A 23,042-nucleotide genomic window follows, 5' to 3' on the forward strand; every position below is an offset into this window, starting at 1 on the left:
GAGACCATTGGGGCCAAATGGTTAGACTTAGGGGCCAAAATGGTTAGTTATAGAGACCATAGGGGCAGATATGTTAAAAATTCTTATTTTAGACTAATATAGTAAAAGTGATATAACCACAGGGGTCAAAAACGTAATTTACTCTTATCAAAATATCTCAATGTTAATCATGTGACTCATCACAAGAAAATCATCTCCTTCGAAGATATTTTTCTTGAAGAACAAAGAATTTTACCAAGTCAACTTCTCTTGGTATTTACTTTGAGATAAATTTTTATCCCAAATATAACTCTTTTTTTTTAAAGAACATCTAATGTTGAATTGGGTGTGCTACAAAGATATGGAAACATGTTATATCACAAACAATCGATCTTTATTTGTCCCGACAAAAAAATAAATGCTTATTAGAACAACAAAAACCTAATTCCGTGTGAACATTATAAATAAACATTCTCAAGCATTCATTAAAACATAATTCAAAATAGTTCATGGAAAATTTTATATAATTCAATAGTTCTAATGTGAAAATATATAAAATTCAAAGTTTGAACACACAGCATCCGTACAATTAGTGTAATTTTCATCATAAGCCTTTTGTTTTTTTATTCGTTGAAAAATATAAAATTCAAACTCTAAACACACACATCATTCGTTCAATTAGTGTAATCTTAAGCATAGTCGTTTTGTACTTTTATTCATTGAAAATTAATCTTATAGATGTTAACTCTTGATACTCTTCGTTCAGCAACTGCTTTTTAAAATACTTTATTTCATTGACAAAGTAAATACGTTATACGTATTAGCAAATTCAATATGTAAGAAAATATCGATAACAATAAAGTAAAACAAGAGATAGAGATTGAATTGAAATGTAAGAATTGATATTTAACAATTGGTGATTGGCATATTTTCAAGTATCCTACTATTACAACCTCCTTTATTTGATTAATCGCTACTTTTATCCCATTTGTATTGTTGATCGAGTCATTCAATTTGTGAGAAGCGAAACGCTTATTTCATTTAAGCCGAAGAGTTTATATATAACAAAAAAGTAAAAAAATAAATAGGATATCGTTTTATCACATGCCAATCTCATGAGCTAACACCTAAGTAACTATTATTATTATTTTTGTTGTATAGTTAGTCCTTATGGCTTACATAAACTAATACTCTAAGGTATCAATAATTTAAATTAACTTCTTGAGGGTGCTAACTTTTCAATTTTTAACATGTGAGAGTATTAATTACATAGTTAGTCCGTATGATTTACACAAACTAACAATCTAAGGTACTAATACTTAATTAGGGAATCAATGTTAATACCCCCACATGTTAAAAAATAGAAAGTTAGTACCCTATTTGTGATTTTAAACTATTAGTACCTTAAATTGTTACTTTAAGTAAACCACAGGTACTAATATATGTAATTAACTCTTATTATTATTATTATTATTATTATTATTATTATTATTATTATTATTATTATTATTATTATTTTATTATTATTATTTCTACGGGGTACAGGTAAGGCTGTCTACATCTACCCTACTCAGATCATACCTTAACTTTGCTATTGGTGGGATTAATGAGTATGATGATGATGATTATTATTATTATTATTTTGGTATTATTATTATTATTATTATTATTATTATTATTTATTATTATTATTATTATTATTATTATTATTATTATTATTATTATTCTAGTGAATTATAAGGTTTGTCATTTATCAATTTCAGGCGGTGTCCCATTGACACGTGGTTGGAAACCGGTGTCTTATTATGTTTAAGATTATGTTTTTACATAATTTTTAGTTTCGAATGACCTACTTTTGATTAGAAGTCTGTTTTGCAGGTCTAACGAAGTTTAAGGAGCTATTTGGAAGCTTTACGGAGCACCGGGAGCGAACGGGGTCAACCAGGGATGTGAAATGAATAAAACAGGAAATCGGCACCTTATAGGGGGCGTCGCCGACGCCCTAGGGCCGTCGGCGACGCACACGCGTCAACGGAAAATGCGTAGGCAGCAGGATAATGCGTTAGCAGAAAAATGCAATTTCTAGGGGGCGTCGGCGACTCGAGGGGGGCGTCGGCGACTCCCTCCAGAAAGTGCAATTTTTGGGTCTTTGTTGTTTGCGTGTTTGAACGAGAAAAAACCCAATTTTTGGGTTTTTCTGAAGGGGGTTACGTATTTTTTGATGGGGGGGAACATCATCTCCTTCACCTCTAACTTCCTCTAACCTCTCTAACCTCTCTAACCCTAACCGCACCTCCATCATCAATCACATTCCTAACTCTAATCCACCATCAGCATCAGCATCACCATCATCATCACAAACTTTTCCACCATCATCTTCATCCATCCACACTCACCATCCAAACCCTAAACCCTAACCTTCATCATTCCTCCAAGACTTAAGGTCATGGCTTGGTGTTCGTGTTCGTCATTCGGTGATCGCGTTCCTTCAATCATGAGCGGCTAGTCTCCTCGGGTTCACGCCGGTGTAGATTGTTGTAAGATTTTCTAGGGTTTATACATTTGTGTTTAGTTTGATTTTGTGACAAGTTGTTTAGTATTTGAAACCTTTGATAATTGTCTTGCATTTGTTTCGAATCCGTAAGTTTTCGAGTGATGATAAAATTTGAAATTGCGAAATGGTTATGTTGAATTATGCCTTATCTTAGGTTAGGATTTACATGTTCTTGGTAAAGAAGTGCATTGCGGTATAACGTTGATAGCTTTTGGCACCTAAGCCACGTGACACTAAATTCGTTAATCACTATATGCAACTGAATCAAGTTAAAACATGTAGGAACCCTAGGTCTTACAATTATCGAACCGGGTGTGGAACTTGTTTCTAAATTATTATTATCAACCACTTAGTAAGTTTTGCTATCTTAGTTAATACACCTTTGTTTTAGATAATAGCAATTTGTCGGTTAACTCAGATTTCTTTTTAAACCAAACAAACAAAGAAAATTAGCAAGCTTCATAGTTACTTTGTACATTTTTGTAAATAGTCTAACTAATCAAACAAGTCGTGCAATACTGACCACATGCTCTTCGTGGATGCGATACTCGACTTACCCTAGCTACCTAGGTTAATTGGGTTTTTGACTGTTCGGAACGTCATAGCCTGTCAAAATGGCGCCGTTGCCGGGGAGCTAGTGCGCTTAGTATTGAATTGCTTGTTCGATTTGTTCATATTTCGAATTAAAAAAAAAACAGAACAATTTTAGTTTTTAGTTTTCTTTCTTGTATTTCTTTGATTATACTTTTGGTAGTCGAGCTTATCTGTGCAGGTACATGTTTTGCAGGCACCGTCTTTCATTATGAATGGGGTAGATGATGACCCGTGTTAATGTTGTGGAAGCCGAGAGCATCTATTGCATGAATGCTCATTGTTCCATGATAAAGTTCAAGCATACAAGGATCAGGAAGACTCCCTCATCGGATGGTACAGATATGGAAGGTGGATTATGAAGATCTCAAAGATCCATCCTCACATTATCCATACGTTAAACCACCACCAAATTATCAAGAATACTACTATTCAGAGATGGATTACCATTATGAGCAAGAGCGGGGTTACACCAACTATGAACCCAAATTGCCACACTTCTCAAGTTACCAGGAGGAGTATGATGACTATTATCATGACTACCCTCAGCCGACATACGAGGAGCCTCAAGATTCAGTAACCTCTAAGCTTGATGCAATCATGGACACGATGATAGAAATGAAAAAGAAAGATGAGCTAAGAGATAAATCATTTGAGGCTATGGTTATTCAGGTTGGTCAACTATCTGAGGAGGTGGCCCAAATTAGAAGAGACCAAGAAATATTGACTAATGGTACCATAGTTGATGGTGATGTGGTGGAAGAGGTTATGGATCTTCCAGAGCAAGAAACTGAATATTTGAACCGAATTGAAGACATAACACCGGAAGATGAGTCAGAGGCAAAAGATGCCCGAGTTCATCCCTACCTTTTACCCGTGTTCATTACTCCAACCAACAAAGTTGGGGATGAGGGGCCGATGATAAGGGTTTGTAAGGTGGTGTTGCAAGACATTGGACAATTTGTTAAGAAACGACCCCAAAGTTGTGCAATATGCATGCCGATTAAAAGAAAAGGAGACTGGATTCGGCATGCCAACTACTGAGCGTACGTTGGAAACTCGGTAGGCAAATGTTCACTTAGACCACCATGACAGGCAAATCAGGTATGATTGTTGTATATTTTGTATTATTATTCGTTTTCTTAGATAAATGAACGTTGTGGGTGTGTTCCCTATATAACCCTCACAAGACCTACTCGTCCTCCCGAGCTATCGGGAGGTTTAAAGGGCGTGCGTGCATATGCTAAATGCCGCTGTGATTCCTACGAAAGTGAGTTAGGGTTGTTGTTTTAAAATATTTTTCCACAAAAATTTAAGTGAATTAACAAATGACTTGGTAAATCCTTTATAAAAATGGTAAAAATGGATTAGCTAACGGGTGTTAATTTTTGTGAGAAGCTTGCTTCTACACGATTGTTGAGACTTGTAGGTAATTTCATGTTCGTTGAGGACAACCATTTGCATTAAGGATCGAGGAGCACATGAGGAACGAGCGAAAAAACAGATGCATATGTTTCCTTTTAGCTTTGATTTTTAGATTAGTTTAATAAGTGGACTGTATTTTGTACATTATTGGTCAGGGTGAAATTTGAGAGGTTGGTCATGTCACATCCCTTGTGTGTTTTTAAAAGCTCTCATTCCTACACATTGAGGGCAATGTTGACCTCAAGTGTGGGGATGGGGAGAAAAGGTTTCGATTTTCACCTTTCATCTAATACTACACATTGAGGACAATGTTTACCTCAAGTATGGGGATGGGGGAAAAATTTCAAAAATTTTTCAAAAATGTCCTTGTTTGATCAATCTAAAAAACATAAGTAACTGAGTCAATGAGGGATGACACAACCCATTTGGTCTTTTGTCATGGTCAAGTTCTAGATAGTAACATGACGGGTATTTAGCAGTTGGTTATTTGGGAATAATCCGCTTAAGAAACTAATATATTGTTCATATCACATATCATACCCTTCTTACGTGAGATTTTGAGCCACTTTTACGCATCACATATATATATTTCTTTGTTTGAGTGTGCCATTAGTCGCGTATTGTAGAACTTGCAACTTTTGATGCGTTAGAGACCATAAACTGAATACGAGCACAAGAATGATTAAGGCATTAAGAAACTTTTTCTTTTTACACCATTTAGCTTATCCTTACCCAAAATCTATCCCTTAGTCGCCAACTTTGAGCCTAAACCTTTCGTTTGACCAACTCATTTAGCCTTTGACCGTTAAACCTTTTATTTTTAACCCATGTGATGAAAATTCGATTTTAGGAGTAGTTTGTTTGTAAAGTTGTGAAAAAAAAATCAAAAATTCAGAAAATATCATGAAAAATAGCAGAAAATTGTTGTGAAAAAGCACAAAAATATGCGTTGATAGTTTGTTGAATAAAAGATGAAAAATGTTGCCTTGTAGTTTGATGTTTGTAGTTAGTTTGTTTGGTAGTCTTTGTAATAAAAATCGAGTTTTCATCACCTTAGCCACTTTAAAAAATATCCCATTCCACACCCTTAGCCTAGCCCCGTTACAACCCTTTTTAAAGACCTTTTGACTTGTGCTTAGTATTCGTGTTCAGTGGTGGAGAATGATTGAGTTGCAAGCCTATGCGGGTACGTGTTCTAATCGGTTTTGAGTGAGTACTTGAAACGTGCTAATGCATTATTATTAGCCACATTTTAAGCCGAGTGGAGAGCATTGTGAGGGATGTGTATGATGTGTTAATTTCAAGGGCGGGTTAATCTTGGATAACCATTTCTTATGTGTTAATTGCTTTACCACTAAATACTTTGAAAATTGTAAAAAAAATGAACTGGGAATGACATTAAACCTTAATTTAGGCTTTGAGAATGGGAAGTGTTTCTTTTATTCGACCCATACGAAAGTGAAAAACAGATTTTCTTGAAGGCAAGAAAAAGACAAGTATGGGGATGTAATACGCGGTTGGAAACCAGTGTCTTATTGTGTTTAAGATTATGTTTTTACGTAACTTTTAGTTTCGAATGGCCTACTTTTGATTAGAAGTGTGTTTTGCAGGTCTAACAAAGTTTAAGGAGCTATTTGGAAGCTTTACGGAGCACCGGGAGCGAACGGGGTCAACCGGGGATCTAAAATGAACAAAACAGGAAATCAACACCTTACAGGGGGCGTCGCCGATGCACCCGCGTCGACGGAAAATGCTTAGGCAGCAGGATAATGCGTCAGCAGAAAAATACAATTTCTAGGGGGCGTCGGCGACTCGAGGGGGGCGTCAACGACTCCCTCCAGAAAGTGCAATTTTTGGGTCTTTGTTGTTTTGCGTGTTTGAATGAGAAAAACCCAATTTTTGGGTTTTTGAAGGGGGGTTACATATTTTTTGATGGGGGGAACATCATCTCCTTCACCTCTAACTTCCTCTAACCTCTCTAATCCTAACCGAACCTCCATCATCAATCACATTCCTAACCCTAATCCACCATCACCATCACCATCACCATTACCATCATCATCATCATCATCATCATCATCATCATCATCACCAACCTTTCCACCATCATCTTCATCCATCCACACTGACCATCCAAACCCTAAACCCTAACCTTCATCATTCCTCCAAGGCTCAAGGTCATGGCTCGGTGTTTGTGTTCGTCATTCGGTGATCGCGTTCCTTCAATCATGAGTGGCTAGTCTCCTCGGGTTCACCCCGGTTTAGATTGTTGTAAGATTTTCTAGGGTTTATACATTTGTGTTTAGTTTGATTTTGTAACAAGTTTTTTAGTATTTGAAACCTTTGATAATTGTCTTGCATTTTTTTCGAATTCGTAAATTGTCGAGTGATGATAAAATTTGACTTTGCAAAATGGTTATGTGCAATTATGCCTTATCTTAGGTTAGGATTTACATGTTCTTGGTAAAGAAGTGCATTGCGGTCCGTTGTCTGTGACGTTGATAGCTTTTGGCACCTAAGCCACGTGACACTAAATTCATTAATCACCATATGCAACCGAATCAAGTTAAAACATGTAGGAACCCTAGGTCTTACAATTACCGAACCGGGTGTGGAACTTGTTTCTACGTTATTGTTTTCAACCACTTAGTAAGTTTTGCAATCTTAGTTAATAAACCTTTGTTTTAGATAATAGCAATTTGTCGGTTCACTTCAACTTCTTTTGAAACAAAACAAACAAAGAAAATTAGCAAGCTTTATAATTACTTTGTACATTTTTGTAAATAGTCTAACTAATCAAACAAGTCGTGCAATACTGACCACGTGCTCTTCGTGGATACGATACTCGAATTACCCTAGCTACCTAGGTTAATTGGGGTTTTGATTGATCGGGACGACACGCCCTGTCACCCATGTCTTTAAAATTGACGAGTTTTGTATTCATTGTTTTAAAATCTTACACAATATGTTCTTTGACCCTAACACAGTTGATTTTAAATGTTATGTAAAGGGTAATTTGATCTATTTACTTATTTATTTAGAAAACCATTTTACAGAGTTTATTATTCTAATAATTGAAATAAAATGAATTATATATATATATATAGGAAAAGTGTAAAATACAATATGACTTAACGTACATCACGTACGACAACGTGCGTGATTATGTGTATAACGTGCGTGATTAATGTTTTCATCATGCGTGATTAATGTTTTCCAACATGCGTGATTTGGGTTTATTAGTTTATAACGTGCGTGATTTTCAAATGAACGTGCGTAATTATCTGTCGTACGTGATGTACGTTAAGCCGTATTGTACGTTAACTGGTAAGAGCCTCTCTCTCTCTCTAGCACCACCACCCTCACAACAGCCTCAGCACCACACCACACCACCACACCACCGCTGTCAAACCACTCCGGTAAGAGCCTCTTTTCGATGTCAGATTTGGTGAGCTCTGACGGGGAGTAGGGCGTTTAAGAGCCTTTTTTCCGGCAAGAGCTTCACCAGCGATTGTTTTTTCGACGGCAGATTTGATAGTGGATGACAAGAACAGATCCTTCACCTGGTTGCTGTCTGGTTTCCGACAGAGGACGACGGTGGGGATGCAGCGGAGGAGGACGACGAGCATGGTTGTTTATATATGTTATTCTCGTAAAACCTAGATTAAGTACTGGATTTGGACACTTGGGGTGACGCTTCAAGAACAATTGAAGCCATTTGGGATAATTTTTTGGTTCAGGCATTACGTTGTGCACCTGGTGTGCATTTATTTTCTTCTTTTGGTGTTTCATTTTCGTGCTTCTTTTGGTGTTCACCTGGTGTTTTTAACATATTTTGATGTTTCTTTGTCGTAAAGAATTATGGGGTATTAAAAAATTGACGAGATGGGTTTGAATGGTGGTGGTGATGGCATCGTAAATTTGTGGAGGAGAAGAAAGGTGAGAGTGGGGGTTTTCTTGGAGTTGAAACGAATGCCAATGGAGGTGGAGTGGATTTGTGTAACACTCTATCCCGTTTATACATAATATCTAAAATATTCATAGGATTAGGTCCAAATTTTTTTAACTTAGAGATTACGATTTGGGTTAACCGATAACCCAAACAAACCAACTTAACTGGTTATTAAACAGTTAAATTATAGTATAAGACAATAAGGTATTATACACAAAACTTTGTCACGCGTGATCATATGTTATCTTTTTTAGAAGATGTTCTCAAGGAGGTGGCAATTTAAGAGTGTTCAGTTCTTCAAGTGCTTGATCGTTCGTCCGGTACCAACCCTTGTATAAACCTATCAAAAACACCAAAAATAATTAGTGTTTATATTTATTTTGTGTTAACGGGTAGAAAAATGACAAAGAAAACGCCTTTAAACATCGTATGCTGCGACAGTTACTAAGGGCACTTTGCTAAACTATGCACTATGAGTTGACCTGTGCACTATGCTAAACTGTGCACTTTACTAAACTATGCACTATGAGCTGACCTGTGCACTATGCTAAACTATGCACTTTACTAAACTGTGTACTGTGCACAAACTTGTGCACTTTGCTAAACTGTGCACGATGCTAAACTGTGCACTATGCACGGACCTGTGCACTATACTAAACTTTGCACTGACATGTGCACTTTGCTAAAGTGTGCATTGTGCACTGACCTATGCACTTTGCTAAACTGTGCACTATGCGCTGACCTGTGCACTATGCTAAACTGTGCACTTTACTAAACTATGTACTATGCACTGACATGTGCACTATGCTAAACTGTGCACAAACCTGTGCACGATGCTAAACTGTGCACTGTGCACAGACCTGTGCACTGTGCACAGACATGTGCACTGTGCACAGACCTGTGCACTATACTAAATTGTGCACTATGCTAAACTGTGCACTGACCTATTTGGGTCCGAACTTGTTAGTTCTCATACCATTCTTTCGGTTTGGTGTTTTACCCCAAGCCCATTGTCCAAGGACGTTTTAGTCAGTTTTAGCCCCTTTTCAAATTGGAAAACCTTTATAAGTTTAAATGAAAACCAGCGGAGACATTTAGCTCGTTATCCCATCTATATTTATTATGTCCCTAAGGACATAAAGGTTTCCAATGGTTTAGTGATTTAAAATCCAATTGGTCGTAATTTCGCAATATAATCTCGTTCTCAGCTCTAAAGGCCATTTTACCCAAATACTAGATATACTTCACTTGAATTAATCTATTACCCAAATTTGACCCAACCATCTTTAGTCGGGCCATAAGCCCTTACCAAAGGTACAATCCTTTATACATACTTGGTGTGGGTCAAAACATTGACCCTGTAGGATCGTTTGCACGTCCAAACGAGTCGTTCAGAAGAGATCTCGTCCAATATGAAAGGCGGAAACAGGCGTATCAGAGTTATTTCAGCTGATTTACACTTAGATTCACTTAATCTGTCTCTTGTATTGATATCAGATCGTTTTACAATGCTGGAGACACTTCGGCAGAGTTTCGCTACCGGAATCGAAACCTTACAAATGAAATCACCAAGGCAACTATATATAGACCTCCCATTTCGTACGAGATGGACTCACACGAAATGGCATATCCATTTCGTGCGAACTGGCATATTCATTTCGTGCGAAATGGTCTTTCCATTTCGTGCGAAATGGCTCAACCTATATGTTTCTCGTTTTTCTCGTACTACGTGCCCTGATCTATCTAATCTATTACAAGACTCGATACAAGACGAAGTCGACAGAGATATGCACCAACAGACTCCCCCTTGGATGTTGATGACGTCTTTAGTATCGAGTCTTCGATATGTCACATCTTCAGTCTTGGTCAGTCTTTGTGCTCTTCCAAAGTATCTTACAGTGTAAGTATCCTTCAATCTCTATCTTTTCAGCATCAGCAACTATATTCTCCTTGGATGTTGACTCCATAAATTCTTCAGAATCAGCAGCTGGCGTGATCATCAGGGTTCGAAACTGACTCTTGCATCTTCAGACTCCCCTTTGTTAGCAGACTCCCCCTTAAGTTGTTCCGGGATCGCAATCTGACATAGCTCTTGCTTTAAGATCATAACCTGGCTCACACTCTGCTCAGGCTTTATGCGGAAAGTTGATGCGTGTGAAGGGTAGTATATTTTTAGATATATTTTAAGCCCTTTTTACACCTTTAGCCAAGTTTTAAATTTATAAAACACGATATTTACTAACACTAAACACACATATGGGCAAGTGCACCCATCGTGGACGTAGTATAGTGTTGGTAAGATACCGAGGTCGTCCAAGGACACAAGAGCTTTTAGTACCGGTTTATCCTCAACGTCTAATCAAATCAAAAAGTTAGAAAAGATTTTTAAACTAAGAAAATAAAAACTAACTAAGTGCTGAAAAATAAAAATAAAATAAAAATAGATAGACAAGATGAATCACTTGGATCCGACTCGTGTATTAGTATAACCTTTGATTATTTTCGCACTTTTGCACTTGTTTAAGAGATTATCTTAGTTATTGTAGTAGGCCCCTCTTTTGAAGGCGACGTTACCCTCAACCCAGTAGTTTGAGTCAGCAAGGATACAATCCTAAAGGGTTGGATTATTGGAAGATAATGAATTAAGTTATTAATGCAAATTGTGGTAGGCCTGCTTTTGGCGGTGACGTTACCCTCGGCTAAGTAGTCTGAGTCAGCAGGGATACAGTCCTAAATAGCCGGGTTATAGTATTAATAGTAGTTAACTTATGAGGGAGTCAAAGAGTTTGGATCCCCGCCATCCAATACCTATGGGCATTGAAGGAGATCCTACTAAATTTGACCCAGGTCCCTTGCCGGACCTCTAAACGCTGAACAAGGGCAAGACCCTTACCAAACCGTTCCCTTAACCCCCGACCAGGTAGCCAACATACCTCCATATAGACCGTGGAGATATGAATGGTGAAAATCTTTTATTTTATATAGACAGTAAAATAATGCCAAGACACCACGGACAAACGATAAGGAAAGATCACTGATGTGTGTAAAATGCAACATATAAAACACATCAATTAAGGCATAAAACTAACCCTTTTTAAGTACTAATGTTGGAAAAAGAGTGTTTTTGTCTTCCTTTTGTATTTTCAAGATGAAATGAGCTCAAAATCACAAAAGAAGCAAAAAGACCACTAATTCTACCATAAATACAAGAAAAGGAACAAAAATGGACTGCCCGGACCCTCAACGGCACCTCCCAAGGCAAAAAGAAGGAAACAAAGTCTGAACACGCCCCGTGTCCAGCGAACATGGGGGCGTGCCCAGGAAGCAGCAGAAAAGACAAACCAGTAGAAGCTTCCATTGCCCACCACGGGGCCGTGTCCAGCGAGCACGGGGGCGTGGTGAAAGTACAGCAGGCGCATTAATTGTAATTCGCAATTACAATTAATGAAGAGAGAGAGTGTCAGGCGGGCACGGGGCCGTGTCCAGCGGACACGGGGCCGTGTCCAGCGGACACGGGGCCGTGTCCAGCCTTCTGTTCAGCCTATAAATAGAGGAGCTTGGATTCATTCTCTCTCATCCCTTGGCACACCACCTCTCTCACACCTCATCCACCACCCACCACCACCATAACACCATCATCCACCACCATCATCCATTGTCCATCGTAGAGTGTGTGAGTCGTCTCGGGATCCAAGATTGATCGTAAGAGTTCTTGACAATCAAGGCCATGTTTGCCTAAGTCTCTTACATCACTTGGTGAAGACAAGTGTTTAGTATAATACTTTTTATTTTTAATCTTTTGCACTTTTTATTTGGTTTTGTATTAATGACTTTAATAACTAGTTACTTATGTTGAAGGTGATCTTTCCTTATCGTTTGTCCGTGGTGTCTTGGCGTTATTTTACTGTCTATATAAAATAAAAGATTTTCACCATTCATATCTCCACGGTCTATATGGAGGTATGTTGGCTACCTGGTCGGGGGTTAAGGGAACGGTTTGGTAAGGGTCTTGCCCTTGTTCAGCGTTTAGAGGTCCTGCTTGGGACCTGGGTCAAATTTAGTAGGATCTCCTTCAATGCCCATAGGTATTGGATGGCGGGGATCCAAACTCTTTGACCCCCTCATAAGTTAACTACTATTAATACTATAACCCGGCTATTTAGGACTGTATCCCTGCTGACTCAGACTACTTAGCCGAGGGTAACGTCACCGCCAGAAGCGGGGCCTACCACAATTTGCATTAATAACTTAATTCATTATCTTTCAATAATCCGACCCTTTAGGATTGTATCCTTGCTGACTCAAACTACTGGGTTGAGGGTAACGTCGCCTTCAAAAGAGGGGCCTACTACAATAACTAAGATAATCTCTTAAACAAGTGCAAAAGTGCGAAAATAATCAAAGGTTATACTAATACACGTGTCGGATCCAAGTGATTCATCTTGTCTATCTGTTTTTATTTTATTTTTATTTTCAGCATTTAGTTAGTTTTTATTTTTCTTAGTTTAAAACATTTTTCTAACCTTTTTGATTTGATTAGACGTTGAGGATAAACCGGTATTAAAAGCTCTTGTGTCCTTGGACGACCTCGGTATCTTACCAACACTATACTACGTCCACGATGGGTGCACTTGCCCATATGTGTGTTTAGTGTTAGTAAATATCGTGTTTTATAAATTTAAAACTTGGCTAAAAGTGTAAAAAGGGCTTAAATATATATCTAAAAACATATATACACTAACACGCATCAAGTTTTTGGCGCCGCTGCCGGGGACACAAGGATTTTAAGAAAGCTTAAAATCGACGGCCTAATCAGTTTTTCAAAACCTTTTCAAAACGCGCGCATTTTTTTCTGCATTTTAGTTTAGTTTTGCATTTACAGTAGCCTGAACACGGGGCCGTGCTTGCTGAACACGCCCCCGTGCTGCATATTTTTAGAGTAGATACCCAGATACAGAGTCTGAACACGGGGCCGTGCTCACTGAACACGCCCCCGTGCTCAACGTGACCAGCAACTTTAATTAAAACGCCCAGATACAGTCCCTGAACACGGGGCCGTGTCCACTCAACACGGGGCCGTGTCCAGCTTCTGTTTCCGTCTTATTTTTGTTTTCTGGTCCCGAGACTCAGTTGTGATCTGTTGAGTGATTCTTATGGATCAATACTCAAGAGGTTACAACTACACCTATGATGAGGATGATTATAGGGGTAATTATTGCACTAATTGTCGTAACGCACGCTCGGTTCAATATAATACTTCATATCAACCATCCAATTCATACAACCGTTATGAGGAGCCCAGGTACGAGCCATCAACTTCATACACATCCTATGAAGACCAAAGGTATGAACCTCCTCCCTCATACTCATATTTTGAGGAACCAAGGTATGAGCCTTCATACTCATACTTTGAAGATTCAACATATGAGCCACCACCTTCATATTCTTATTATGAGGAACCATGGCGTGAACAACCCACCTCATATGAGTACTATGAAGAACAAAGTTTTGACCCTTATCCATCATATACTTACAATGAAGAACAATGGTGTGAACCATCTACTTCATATGAGTACTATGAGGAGCCAAGGATCGAACAACCGGATTCAAGCTTTGAGGATCCAAATTCTTTCAATCTCACCGAAGTGACCAATAGGATATTAGAACACATTAAAACTATTGAACGTTGCATAAAAGAATCTCGCGCAAGGGAAGAGGAATCCCGCGCAAGAGAAGAGCTAAAAAATGATAATAACGTAGAGATAGTTGAAAGTGTAAAAATGGAAGAACAAGAAAGTGAAAAACCGACACATGAGTTAAACAACGAAAATGGTGAGTCCGATAATGTTAAAATTCAAGAAGAGTCTAATTTTGAAGAAATTAACCTCTTGTCACCTACTTTCGAAAATCATTGTTTAATAACCCCTCATGCCAAGTTTTTAAAAGAGTTAAACACTAGTGCTAAAATCAAAGACTTAGTAAGTGTTAAGTTAACTAATGATCAAACCTCGCTAATAAAAGAAGATCCTTTTGAAATTAACATTACACCGGTTCCATGTTTCTTTCAAAATTCATTTATTAGTAATATCACCATTGATAAAGATCTTTGTGTTAACATAATGCCTAACTACATTTTCGAAAAATTAAGTATTAGTGATTTTTCTCCACTTCAAATACCCATTTTTCTATCCGATCGGAAAGTAATAAAATCAATCGGTGTAGTTGAGGATTTCTTGGTTCAAACAAATCAAATGGTTATTCCAACCGACTTTGTCATCCTCGATGACGCTCCTCTAGTCTTGGGAAAACCTTTTGTAAAAACTCATGACGCTTTGAAAAACCGGAAGTTTAATAATCTACCTCTTCAATTAGGGGCATTCAAAAGGAGCATAGATCTTGAGCGCTCAATGAAATATCCTTTTGGCAATAATGACCCCCTAATTGAAGATGAGCCAGAGCCACCTGATAAGGTGGGTCTAGCCAAGGACCCTTATAAACGTGGCGCACCACGGAGGCATTCCGCGGAACTATCCGTAGTTTAGTTTAGATTAACTTTTATGTTTTCTAGTTTAGTTTTTAATTTTCAGGAATAAAACACACTCGGGATGGTGAAGGATGCTAAGAGAAGCTTGAACCAACACCCCATGCGCAAAAACAGAGCCTCTCGACATTTTTTCTTCATTACTGCAAGTTCAGCACGGGGCCGTGCTCACCCAACACGCCCCCGTGCCCAAAAAATCTGCAGAAATGCCCAGTTCAGGTACCTGGACACGCGGCCGTGCTCACTGAACACGCCCCCGTGCCCAGCCTTCTGTTTACTTTTGGTACTGGCAGTCTGGACACAGGGCCGTGCTCAGCCAACACCACCCCATGTTCAGCTACCCAGTAACATAAAATCTTGTTTTTAACACACTTTTATACATTCTAATCAACCAAAAATATTATTTTTGGACACATTGAGGACAATGTGTAATTTAAGTGTGGGGGGGATGCTAAAACCTTGAAACTTTTTGCAAAATCCTAAAACAAGCCTTACACAAAACTCTATTGGAACCGCTAAACACCCCAAATTTTTTCAAAAAACTTTTTCTTTTTTTTTTTATTATTTACTTGTCTTGGTTTAAGTTAGGAATAACAAGTTCTAAAAAGGTTATATTTTTACAAGTTTACAACCAATAGCGTCGTGATAAAAAAGGAACCAACATAAGAAAATTATGAAACGGCATAACAAGTCTAGTTTAAAATTCGATTATATATGCTTGGTCACATTAAAAACCCATTCCCACAAAAGTGAGTTTTGAGCCTTTATTGAGCATAAAAATACACATATTTAGATTAAATGCTCATTTTTCGTTTCTTGTGTGAATAGCCGCTCGGTCCTTACAAATCTAGAACTTGCCACGACAATACATTCCCGGTCCTTACCAACTTAAACCCAAGTAAGTAAATGATGGAGGCATTAGGACTAACTATTTTTTTTTTCAAAACCATTATTTTTCATTTTTTTTTACCTACCCAAAAAAAAAAAAATCCCCCTAGAAAACCCCTTTGAGCCTAAACCTTTCATTTCATTACCCCAAAACAATTTTTTTTTACCCACCAAGAACCTTTTTCATTTTTTTTTCTCTTTTATTTTAGTAACAAGCTCGGTTTTTCGTCAACTTGCCCTTTCATGTGACATCAAAAAAAAAAAAAAAAAAATCTTATATGAAGTCAAAAACAAACAAAAGCTACAAAAGCTTGTTTGGAGAAATACTTCAAAAATAATAAGTCACTAAAAACAAGGTATTTTACGAAAACAGACACTTGTTACGATTTTCGCCCTTTTTTACTAACCACTAACCAACCACCCACCTTTAAACCCAAGCCTTCACCCAAAAAGTCCTCTTGATATTTACAAAGGTAAAAAGTTAAAAAGGAGGAGGATTGATTGCTTGGCAAGCCTATGGAAAGACGTAAGTTCCGTGCCGCTCTCGAGTGATTCACTAAAATATACACCTTCGGCCGAGTGTTGAGTGATCTCCCGTGAGGTATGTGAACTTGTATATAAATGGAATTTTAATAAAACATGTTATGCCCGAATAAGTAATTCATCTTGTGAAAAGTTCAAAATAAATCATAACGAATAGGATTGTAAATAACTAAAAATAAAACCTATAAAAACCTTGGATTCCCGACACTCTAGGACAAGCTAAAAAAAAAACTTCTCTTCTACCTATTCCATTTGGGAGTGTAAGCCACATTTAAAGAGTTTTGCTTGAGGACAAGCAAAAGTTCAAGTGTGGGGGTATTTGATGTGTGTAAAATGCAACATATAAAACACATCAATTAAGGCATAAAACTAACCCCTTTTAAGTACTAATGTTGGAAAAAGAGTGTTTTTGTCTTCCTTTTGTATTTTCAGGATGAAATGAGCTCAAAATCACAAAAGAAGCAAAAAGACCACTAATTCTACCATAAATACATGAAAAGGAACAAAAATGGACTGCCCGGACCCTCAACGGCACCTCCCAAGGCAAAAAGAAGGAAACAGAGTCTGAACACGCCCCGTGTCCAGCGAACACGGGGGCGTGCCCAGGAAGCAGCAGAAAAGACAAACCAGTAGAAGCTTCCATTGCCCACCACGGGGCCGTGTCCAGCGAGCACGGGGGCGTGGTGAAAGTACAGCAGGCGCATTAATTGTAATTCGCAATTACAATTAATGAAGAGAGAGAGTGTCAGGCGGGCACGGGGCCGTGTCCAGCGGACACGGGGCCGTGTCCAGCCTTCTGTTCAGCCTATAAATAGAGGAGCTTGGATTCATTCTCTCTCATCCCTTGGCACACCACCTCTCTCACACCTCATCCACCACCCACCACCACCATAACACCATCATCCACCACCATCATCCATTGTCCATCGTAGAGTGTGTGAGTCGTCTCGGGATCCAAGATTGATCGTAAGAGTTCTTGACAATCAAGGCCATGTTTGCCTAAGTCTCTTACATCACTTGGTGAAGACAAGTGTTTAGTATAATACTTTTTATTTTTAATCTTTTGCACTTTTTATTTGGTTTTGTATTAATGACTTTAATAACTAGTTACTTATGTTGAAGGTGATCTTTCCTTATCGTTTGTCCGTGGTGTCTTGGCGTTATTTTACTGTCTATATAAAATAAAAGATTTTCACCATTCATATCTCCACGGTCTATATGGAGGTATGTTGGCTACCTGGTCGGGGGTTAAGGGAACGGTTTGGTAAGGGTCTTGCCCTTGTTCAGCGTTTAGAGGTCCTGCTTGGGACCTGGGTCAAATTTAGTAGGATCTCCTTCAATGCCCATAGGTATTGGATGGCGGGGATTCAAACTCTTTGACCCCCTCATAAGTTAACTACTATTAATACTATAACCCGGCTATTTAGGACTGTATCCCTGCTGACTCAGACTACTTAGCCGAGGGTAACGTCACCGCCAGAAGCGGGGCCTACCACAATTTGCATTAATAACTTAATTCATTATCTTTCAATAATCCGACCCTTTAGGATTGTATCCTTGCTGACTCAAACTACTGGGTTGAGGGTAACGTCGCCTTCAAAAGAGGGGCCTACTACAATAACTAAGATAATCTCTTAAACAAGTGCAAAAGTGCGAAAATAATCAAAGGTTATACTAATACACGTGTCGGATCCAAGTGATTCATCTTGTCTATCTGTTTTTATTTTATTTTTATTTTCAGCATTTAGTTAGTTTTTATTTTTCTTAGTTTAAAACATTTTTCTAACCTTTTTGATTTGATTAGACGTTGAGGATAAACCGGTATTAAAAGCTCTTGTGTCCTTGGACGACCTCGGTATCTTACCAACACTATACTACGTCCACGATGGGTGCACTTGCCCATATGTGTGTTTAGTGTTAGTAAATATCGTGTTTTATAAATTTAAAACTTGGCTAAAAGTGTAAAAAGGGCTTAAATATATATCTAAAAACATATATACACTAACACGCATCAATCACCTTCAACATAAGCAACTAGTTATTAAAGTCATTAATACAAAACCAAATAAAAAGTGCAAAAGATTAAAAATAAAAAGTATTATACTAAACACTTGTCTTCACCAAGTGATGTAAGAGACTTAGGCAAACATGGCCTTGATTGTCAAGAACTCTTACTATCAATCTTGGATCCCGAGACGACTCACACACTCTACGATGGACAAAGGATGATGGTGGTGGATGATGGTGTTATGGTGGTGGTGGGTGGTGGATGAAGTGTGAGAGAGGTGGTGTGCCAAGGGATGAGTTGAAATGAAACCAAGCACTCCTATTTATAGGCTGAACAGAAGGCTGGGCACGGCCCCGTGTCCGCTGGACACGCCCCCGTGCCCGTCTGACACTCTCTCTCTTCATTAATTGTAATTCGCAATTACAATTAATGCGCCTGCTGTACTTTCGCCACGCCCCCGTGCTCACTGGACACGGCCCCGTGGTGGGCAATAGAAGCTTCTATAGGTTTGTCTTTTATGCTGCTTCTTGGGCACGGCCCCGTGCTGGCTGAGCACGGGGCGTGTTCAGTCTTCTGTTTTCTCTTCTCTACTTGGGATGATGCCGTTGAGGGGTCGGGCAATCTACTTTTGTTCCTTTTCTTGTATTTATGTTAGAATTAGCTGTCTTTTTGCTTCTTTTATGAATTTTAGCTCATTTCATCCTGAAAATACAAAAGGAAGACAAAAACACTCTTTTTCCAACATTAGTACTTAAAAAGGGTTAGTTTTATGCCTCATTTGATGTAATTTATATGTTGCATTTTACACACATCAAATACCCCCACACTTGATCTTTTGCTTGTCCTCAAGCAAAACTCTTTAAATATGTGGCTTACACTCCCAAATGGAATGGGTAGAAGAGAAGGTTTTTGGCTTGTCATAGAGTGTCGGGAATCCAAGATCTTTTTGGGTTTTATTTTTATTTATTTACAATCCTATCCGTTATGATTTATTTAGAACGTTTCATAAGAGAAATTACTTATTTAGGCTTAGCATGCCTTTTTAAAATTTCATTTATATACAAGTTCACATACCTCACGGGAGAAATCACTCAACACTCGGCCGAAGGTGTATATTTTTTTTTAGTGAATCACTCGTGAGCGGCATGGAACTTATTCCTACCATAAGCTTGCCAAGCAATCAATCCTCCTCCTTTTTAACTTTATACCTTTGTAAATATCAAGAGGACTTCTTGGGTGAAGGGTTAGGCTTGGGCTAAAGGTGGGTGGTTGGGTTAGTTAGTAAAAGGGCGAAAAGCGTAAAAAGCGTCGGTTTTCGTAAAACATTTTGTTTTTAGTGACTTTTTATTTTGAAGTATTTCTCCAAACAAGCTTTTGTTTTTAATAGCTTTGTTTGTTTATTTCTAACTTCATCATATATATATATATATATATATATATATATATATATATATATATTTTAAGTCACACGAAAAACCGAGCTTGTTACTAAAATAAAGGGTGAAAATAAAAAGGGGTTTTGGTGGGTAAAAAGGGTTTTAGGGTAAAGAAATGAAAGGTTTAGGCTCAAAGGAGTTAACTAGGGGGATTTTGGGTAAGTGAAAAAAATTGAAAAATAATGGTTTAGAAAGAAAAATGGTTAGTCCTAATGCCTCCATCATTTACGTACTTGGGTTTAAGTTGGTAAGGACCGGGAATGAATCGTCGTGGCAAGTTCTAGAGTTGTAAGAACCAAGCGGCTATTCACACAAGAAACGAAAAATGAGCATTTAGTCTAAAGATGTAAATTTGTATGCTCAATAAAGGCTCAAAACTCACTTTTGTGGGAATAGGTTTTTATGTGATCGAGCATATATAATCAAATTTTAACTAAGCTTGTTATGCCGTTTCATAATTTTCTTATGTTGGTTCTTGTTATCACGACGCTTTCGGTTGTAAAATTTGTAAAAATATAACCTTATTAATCTTAGGATTCCTAACTTAAACTTTAGACAAGTAAAAACAATTTTTTTTTTTGAAAAAAAAATTTGGGGTGTTTAGCGGTTCCAATAGAGTTTTGTGTAAGGCTTGTCGTTAGGACTTGCAAAATTTCGAGGTGTTAGCTTCCCCCCCACACTTAAATTACACATTGTCCTCAATGTGTCCCAAAAATAAATTTTTAGGTTGATTGGATGTGTAATGTGGTGTTAAAAAGCAAAGATTTATGTTACTGGCAGTCTGGACACGACCCCGTGTTCAGGTGCCAGTAACAAAAATTAAAGAAATGAGACAGAAGTCTGGACACGGGGGCGTGTCTGGTGAACACGGCCCGTGTCCAGTTACCTGAACTAGGCATTTTTCTGCAGGGGGTTCAGCACGGGGCCGTGTTGGTTGAGCACGGCCCGTGTTGAACCTTCTGTAATGGAGAATTTTGTGTCGGGTTGCCTTGTTCTTGTGCATGGGGCCATTTTTCTCGTTCCCTTTTTCATCCTTTACCACCATGAGTGTGTTTTATTCCTGCAAATTAAAACTAAAAGATTAAACTAAACTAAGGATAGTTCCGCGGAATGCATCCGTGGTGCGCCACGTTTATAAGGGTCCTTGGCTAGACCCAATGTGAGGTTATATATTTTCTGAGTGGGATGTTTGGCGTCCCATGTTACACCGTCGGAGAGCAGCATCCAAACTCGAATCAATAACCTTCATGTAGTTGACCGGGTCGTCGTCTTCTATTCTCTTCCCAACTCCGAATTTTACTTCATCATCCCCGAACCTCAAGGTGAGTGTTCCGTCATTCATATCTACCACTGCTTGTGCGGTGGCAAGAAATGGTCTCCCAAGTATGAGGGGGACCTCGGTGTCTTCCTCCATATCGAGTATGACAAAGTCGGCTGGATAGACGAATTTGCTTACCTTTACCAAGACATTTTCGATGACACCTTGCGGGAATTTGACGGATCGGTCAGCAAGTTGTATGCTCATTTTTGTAGGACTCGTTGTTCCTAGGCCGAGTCTTTTAAACATTAATGAGGGCATGAGGTTAATGCTAGCCCCAAGGTCGGCTAGTGCATTACGAACGGGGGACTCCCCGATTGAGCAGGGAATCGTGAAGCTTTCGGGATTGATTTTCTTTTGGGGAAGTTTATTGAGTACGAGGGCAGAGCATTCTTTGCCTAAGTTAACTAATTGCAAAGTTTCAATTTTCTTTTTATGAGTGAGGAAGTCCCTCATAAACTTAGAGTATTTGGGCATTTGGGTTAGGACATCAATAAAAGGAATATTGACATGCAATTGTTTTAATAGACTTTCGAACTTTGCGAATTGCTCATTGGTCTTTTGACGAATTAACTTACCGGGGTACGGGACTCGAGGAGCCTTGGTAGGCTCTGGTGACGGAGGGGAGTTCTTCTCCTGTAGAGGCGGGGGTACCGTTTCTTCTGTCGGCGGTGGCGCTTCTGTAGGCCCCACGGTGCGGTTTCGTAACGTGATGAGATGAACTTGCGCTTTTGGGTTTGTTTCGGTATTGCTAGGTAATGCACCTTGTGGTCTCTCGGCAAAATTTTGAGCTATTTGATTTAATTGTTTTTCTATGTTTTGAATACTAGCTTGTTGATTTCTAAAATTTGATTCTAATTGTAGAAATCTTTCCGAGTTTTTCTTTTCAGTGTCGGAGATGAGGCGAGATACAGTATCTTCAAGCCTTTCTCGTCCACTTTGTTGTTGAGTGAAATTTTGTGACTCATTTCTTGGTTGTTAAAAGTTTGTTCGTTGCGTTTGTTGGTTACTACTATTGCCGGGTTCTCTCCAACCAAGGTTTGGGTGGTTTCGCCATCCTTGGTTGTAAGTGCCCGTTGGAGGACCCGACGGCCTAGGTCTATTATCAATGTAGCTTACCGATTCTTGTTGATCGTCCGTTTCTTTCATATAACTCCAATTTTCATGTGGCCCACCACACCCTTCACAAGCCATAACCGAGACTGTTTTTGTCATTTCTAATTTTTTTATTTTTGAAGAAAGGGCCTCGATTTGGGCTTGTAAAGAAGTGCTTTCATCAATCTTATGGGCGCCCGGGGCAATAGATTTATTGCCTCGGGGGGTGTGCCATTGAAAATTGGTTTGAGCAATTTCCTCAATTTGGTTATATATTTCATGCGGGCGGCGATTACCTAAAAGTCCCCCGGAGCTAGAATCAAGTGTCTGCCTTGTGTGTGGCAACAGTCCATTATAGAAAGTGGATACTTGTTGCCATATCGCAAGGCCATGATATGGACACTTGCGTAATAGCTCCTTGAACCTTTCCCAAGTTTCATATAAGGATTCCCCGTCCTCTTGTGAATATGTATTAATTTCAGTCATTAATTTAGCCGTTTTAGCGGGAGGGAAATACTTATTTAGAAATTTTTGGGCTAGTTCATCCCAGGTGTTTACCGATCCAGCTGGGAGGGCGTTGAGCCAAGCTTTTGCTCGGTCTTTTAGTGAGAAAGGAAACATTCGGAGGCGGATGGCGTCATTTGATGCTCCATTGATCCTAAAGGTATCACATATTTCTAAGAAATTAGTAATATGTAGATGGGGATCCTCG

The 23,042-nt window shown here is 38.6% G+C and overlaps 1 non-coding gene across 1 annotated transcript; it reads left to right on the forward strand.

The window, feature by feature from the left end:
- Window positions 1–22,715: 22,715 nt before the first annotated feature.
- Window positions 22,716–22,822, forward strand: LOC118486961. Its single transcript, XR_004880128.1, has one exon. It is a non-coding gene; the product is annotated as a small nucleolar RNA R71 (small nucleolar RNA).
- Window positions 22,823–23,042: the final 220 nt, after the last annotated feature.

This window comes from Helianthus annuus, chromosome 14 (assembly GCF_002127325.2).
Source record: "Helianthus annuus cultivar XRQ/B chromosome 14, HanXRQr2.0-SUNRISE, whole genome shotgun sequence".
NCBI lineage: Eukaryota > Viridiplantae > Streptophyta > Magnoliopsida > Asterales > Asteraceae > Helianthus > Helianthus annuus.